Here is a 6,032-nt window from a genome sequence, read left to right as displayed (position 1 = left end):
GGGGGGGACTCAATACACAAATACTCGCAGATACAAGAATATTTTTCAATTAAATTGCTCTCAAATTACTAGTTTAATTTTGAAACATCTGCAAATTCCACCCTTACTGAAGGTAACATGGGACCTACTTCCAAAATGTCGGGGAACTCCCCTCACTCCATGTTCTCGCGCTACGCTCCCAGGTGAACAGCATGGGTGCCATGCTGTTCACCTGATTGTTAAGCACAATCAGAGAACATTGTATAAACATCATCAGCACCCATGCTGTTCACATGGGAGCGTAGCGCGAGAACAGGGAGTGAGAGAGTTCCCCGACATTTTGGGAGCAGGTCCCATGTTACCTCAGTAAGGGTGGAATTTGCATATGTTTCAAAATTAAACTAGTAATTTGAGAGCAATTTAATTGAAAAATATTCTTGTATCTGCGAGTAATTGTGATTGAGTCCCCCCCCCCCAACGTAATGTTGCCAACGGCAACTACGTCAATGGTTAATGTAAGCCGCCTTCAGTCCCCAGAGCTGTTTTAATATACGTAAGGTAATTTCTTTTTAGACAAGCTCTTCCCCCCCCCCTAAAAAAAAAAATGGAGGCCAAATAACGTCCTGCTGGAGGTGTTGCAGCAGCCCGTCCTCCTAAGGTTTTCCCAGCTTAAAAAAAAAACGGTGAAATGTTGCCTTCCCCTAACCAAGGGAGGACCAATAGCAGAAACGAGACAGTTCTTCAACTTCAGCGAGGCGCTTCCAGTTTCAAGTACGGACAATTTCCAAAGGTACTTCCTACGAGCGAAAAGCGAAAGTTTTCGATTAGAAGACAATGTGACAAGAACGACCATAGACCTTAAAATTGTCTTCAAGATTTTCGGTATTGTAATATATATTTATTGTTTGAAAATTTTAACGTGTTCTTAATCCTCTGAAGACACAAGCGACACTCATTGTTTAATTAGATAAATGGTAAGCTAAGAATTGACCAGAAACGTTTGTAAAATCATTCGTATATTACTTAATAAACAATAAAACTTTTGCAATTTTCTTTTATACATATATATTGAAAAATTTATTCAATCTTTATTTTAATCTTTATATAGCGAATAATTATATATAATTAGCTTGAAACAGTTATTGTAATAGAAAAGGAAAAAATATAGAAACAAAAATTTACTTTTATAGTAAACTAAATTACATTGGTTATTTACGACGCATTTCTAGAGAACCTGGGAGTGAAGTGTGACAGTCTAGGAGTGTAGCGAGAGAACCATAGGAGTGCAGCGATAGAACATGGGAGAGTAGCAAGAGAGCCTGGGAGTTGAGGCAAGGAGTGTATCGAGCGAGCATGGGAGTGTAGCAAGAGAACGTGGGAGCGAAGCGAGAGAGTCTTGGAGTGAAGCGAGAGAGCTTGGGGAACATGGTAGCGTAGTGAGAGAGCCTGGGAGTGTAGCAGGAGAACATGGGGGCATAGCTAGAGAGCCTGGGAGTGTAGCGAGAGATTCTGCTTGATGGGTTCTGGGAGATCTTCTACTCCCAAAGCCAGGCTTGACTTGTGAGAGCTTGGTCCACCAGGCTGTTGCTTGGAGCGTCCCGCAGGCCCACATATCCACCATAGCCCGGTTGTTCCGGCACTTCCTGAAGAAAACTATTTAGTTTTCTCTTCAAGATGTCCAAGGTTGTTCCGGCAATATTTTTTGTACTCGCTGGGAGGATGTTGAACAACCGTGGACCTCTGATGATTATACAGTGTTCTCTGATTGTGCTTATGGCGCCCATGCTGTTCACCCGGGAGCGTAGCGCGAGAACATGGGAGTGAGAGAGTTCCCCGACATTCTAGGAGCAGCTCCCATGTTACCTCAATATGGGGTGTAATTTGAAGATGTTTCGAAATTAAATTCGGAATTTGAGAGCAATTTACTTGAAAATTGTTTTTGTATTTGCGAGTCTTTGTGTTTTGAGTGTCCCCCCCCTCCCAACCGCGTAGTGTTGCCAACGGCCACTACGTCAACGGTGTAGTCCCCGTGGTGCAGTGGTAAGACACTCGCCTGGTGTTCGGCGAGCGCTCTGTCATGGGTTCGTATCCTGGCAGGGGAGGATTTACTGGGCGCAAATCCTTAACTGTGGCCTCTGTTTAACTCAACAGTAAAATGTGTACTTGGTTGTAACAACGATTCTTCGCGGCGGGGATCGTATTCCAGGGACCTGCCCGAAACGCTACGCATACTAGTGGCTGTACAAGAATGTAACAACTCTTGTATACTTCTAAAAGAAAATGGTTATTGTAAGTCTTCAGTCCCCAGAGCTGTTTTAATATACGTTAAGGTAATTTACTTTTAGACAAGCTCCTCCCTTAAGAAGGAGGCCAAATTATCGTTCTTCTGGAGGTGTTGCAGCAGCCCATCCTTCTTAGGCGTCCCATCGTCAAGAAAACGGCGAAATTCGCATCATCTCCTAACCTACCGGAAGACCCATAACAGAAAACGGGAGAGTACGTCACTTTCTCGAGTCGCTTCCATTTTCAAGTAGAACAATTTCGGACCCAAGTAACGCATACGAGCGAAAAGCGACGATCTTCGGAAGAAGACAAGGTGATCAGACGACGATAGCTTTTTATTCTCGTCTATAGGATCGTCAGTAATATATGCTATTTAAACACACACACACATAATATAAATATATATAAATTATATATATAATGTGTAATAAAAAATTAATTTTCATAATGAATTCTGTATGAACCTATCATGCTAGACTCATTATTTAATTATATAAATATTACTGAAAACTTTCACCAGAAATTTTTGTATTATCGTTTGTCGACCATTTTGTTATCCAGTGTTTAAAATGTTTTTTTTACAAATATAAATTAAAAATTGTACCAGTTTCCTACTAATCTCTTATATAGCTTTAAAATATATACAATTAGCCAGAATAAATATTCTTATTTCAAGAAGAAAGTATAGAAAAAATTTAGTTTTTATAGTAAACTAAATTATATTGGTTATTAACGGCGCATAGCGACGAAGTCTGGGAGTGTAGCGAGAGAGCCTGGGAGTGTAGCGAGAGAGCCTGGGAGTGTAGCGAGAGAGCCTGGGAGTGTAGCGAGAGAGCCTGTGAGTGTAGCGAGAGAGCCTGGGAGTGTTGCGAGAGAGCCTGGGAGTGTAGTGAAAGAGCCTGGGAGTGAACTGAAAGAGCCTGGGAGTGTACTGAAGAGCCTGGAGGAGTGTGCTGAAGACCCTGGGAGTGTACTGAAAGAGCCTGGGAGTGTACTGGGAGAGCCGGGAGTGTAGCGAGAGAGCCTGGGAGTGTAGCGATAGAGCCTGGGAGTGTAGCGAAAGAGCCTGGAGTGTAGCGAAAGAGCCTGGGAGTGTTGCGAGAGAGCCTGGGAGTGTAGCGAGAGAGCCTGGGAGTGTTGCGAGAGAGCCTGGGAGTGTAGCGAGAGAGCCTGGGAGTGTAGCGAAAGAGCCTGGGAGTGTTGCGAGAGAGCCTGGGAGTGTAGCGAGAGAGCCTGGGAGTGTAGCGACAAAGTCTGGGAGTGTTGCGAGAGAGCCTGGGAGTGTAGCGAGAGAGCCTGGGAGTGTAGCGAAAGAGCCTGGGAGTGTAGCGAGAGAGCCTGGGAGTGTAGCGAGAGAGCCTGGGAGTGTAGCGAGAGAGCCTGGGAGTGTAGCGAGAGAGCCTGGGAGTGTGCGAAAGAGCCTGGGAGTGTAGCGAAAGAGCCTGGGAGTGTAGCGAAAGAGCCTGGGAGTGTAGTGAAAGAGCCTGGGAGTGTAGTGAAAGAGCCTGGGAGTGTAGCGAGAGAGCCTGGGAGTGTAGCGAGAGAGCCTGGGAGTGTAGCAAGAGAGCCTGGGAGTGTAGCAAGAGAGCCTGGGAGTGTAGCAAGAGAACCTGGGAGTGTAGCAAGAGATCCTGGGAGTGTAGCGAGAGAGCCTGGGAGTGTAGCGAGAGAGCCTGGGAGTGTAGTGAAAGAGCCTGGGACTGTAGTGAAAGAGCCTGGGAGTGTAGCAAGAGAGCCTGGGAGTGTAGCAAGAGAACCTGGGAGTGTAGCAAGAGAGCCTGGGAGTGTAGCAAGAGAGCCTGGGAGTGTAGCGAGAGAGCCTGGGAGTGTAGCGAGAGAGCCTGGGAGTGTAGCGAGAGAGCCTGGGAGTGTAGCAAGAGAGCCTGGGAGTGTAGCAAGAGAGCCTGGGAGTGTAGCAAGAGAGCCTGGGAGTGTAGTGAAGAGCCTGGGAGTGTAGCGAAGAGCCTGGGAGTGTAGTGAAAGAGCCTGGGAGTGTAGTGAAGAGCCTGGGAGTGAGCTGAAAGAGCCTGGGAGTGTACTGAAAGAGCCTGGGAGTGTACTGAAAGAGCCTGGGAGTGTACTGAAAGAGCCTGGGAGTGTACTGGGAGAGCCTGGGAGTGTAGCGAGAGAGCCTGGGAGTGTAGCGAAGAGCCTGGGAGTGTAGCAGAGCGCCTGGGAGTGTAGCGAGAGAGCCTGGGAGTGTAGCGAGAGAGCCTGGGAGTGTAGCGAGAGAGCCTGGGAGTGTAGCGAGAGAGCCTGGGAGTGTAGCGAGAGAGCCTGGGAGTGTAGCGAGAGAGCCTGGGAGTGTAGCGAGAGAGCCTGGGAGTGTAGCGAGAGAGCCTGGGAGTGTAGCGAGAGAGCCTGGGAGTGTAGAGAGAGAGCCTGGGAGTGTAGCGAGAGAGCCTGGGAGTGTAGCGAGAGAGCCTGGGAGTGTAGCGAGAGAGCCTGGGAGTGTAGCGAGAGAGCCTGGGAGTGTAGCGAGAGAGCCTGGGAGTGTAGCGAGAGAGCCTGGGAGTGTAGCGAGAGAGCCTGGGAGTGTAGCGAGAGAGCCTGGGAGTGTAGCGAGAGAGCCTGGGAGTGTAGCGAGAGAGCCTGGGAGTGTAGCGAGAGAGCCTGGGAGTGTAGCGAGAGAGCCTGGGAGTGTAGCGAGAGAGCCTGGGAGTGTAGCGAGAGAGCCTGGGAGTGTAGCGAGAGAGCCTGGGAGTGTAGCGAGAGAGCCTGGGAGTGTAGCGAGAGAGCCTGGGAGTGTAGCGAGAGAGCCTGGGAGTGTAGCGAGAGAGCCTGGGAGTGTAGCGAGAGAGCCTGGGAGTGTAGCGAGAGAGCCTGGGAGTGTAGCGAGAGAGCCTGGGAGTGTAGCGAGAGAGCCTGGGAGTGTAGCGAGAGAGCCTGGGAGTGTAGCGAGAGAGCCTGGGAGTGTAGCGAGAGAGCCTGGGAGTGTAGCGAGAGAGCCTGGGAGTGTAGCGAGAGAGCCTGGGAGTGTAGCGAGAGAGCCTGGGAGTGTAGCGAGAGAGCCTGGGAGTGTAGCGAGAGAGCCTGGGAGTGTAGCGAGAGAGCCTGGGAGTGTAGCGAGAGAGCCTGGGAGTGTAGCGAGAGAGCCTGGGAGTGTAGCAGAGAGCCTGGGAGTGTAGCGAGAGAGCCTGGGAGTGTAGCGAGAGAGCCTGGGAGTGTAGCGAGAGAGCCTGGGAGTGTAGCGAGAGAGCCTGGGAGTGTAGCGAGAGAGCCTGGGAGTGTAGCGAGAGAGCCTGGGAGTGTAGCGAGAGAGCCTGGGAGTGTAGCGAGAGAGCCTGGGAGTGTAGCGAGAGAGCCTGGGAGTGTAGCGAGAGAGCCTGGGAGTGTAGCGAGAGAGCCTGGGAGTGTAGCGAGAGAGCCTGGGAGTGTAGCGAGAGCGCCTGGGAGTGTAGCGAGAGAGCCTGGGAGTGTAGCGAGAGAGCCTGGGAGTGTAGCGAGAGGCCTGAGCGTGGAGTGTAGCGAGAGAGCCTGGGAGTGTAGCGAGAGAGCCTGGGAGTGTAGCGAGAGAGCCTGGGAGTGTAGCGAGAGAGCCTGGGAGTGTAGCGAGAGAGCCTGGGAGTGTAGCGAGAGAGCCTGGGAGTGTAGCAGAGAGCCTGGGAGTGTAGCGAGAGAGCCTGGGAGTGTAGCGAGAGAGCCTGGGAGTGTAGCGAGAGAGCCTGGGAGTGTAGCGAGAGAGCCTGGGAGTGTAGTGAGAGAGCCTGGGAGTGTAGCGAGAGAGCCTGGGAGTGTAGCGAGAGAGCCTGGGAGTGTAGTGAGAGAGC

The sequence above is a fragment of the Procambarus clarkii genome, chromosome 3 (assembly GCF_040958095.1).
Source record: "Procambarus clarkii isolate CNS0578487 chromosome 3, FALCON_Pclarkii_2.0, whole genome shotgun sequence".
In the NCBI taxonomy this organism is placed as follows: domain Eukaryota; kingdom Metazoa; phylum Arthropoda; class Malacostraca; order Decapoda; family Cambaridae; genus Procambarus; species Procambarus clarkii.
Note: the sequence above shows the minus strand (reverse complement) of the source record.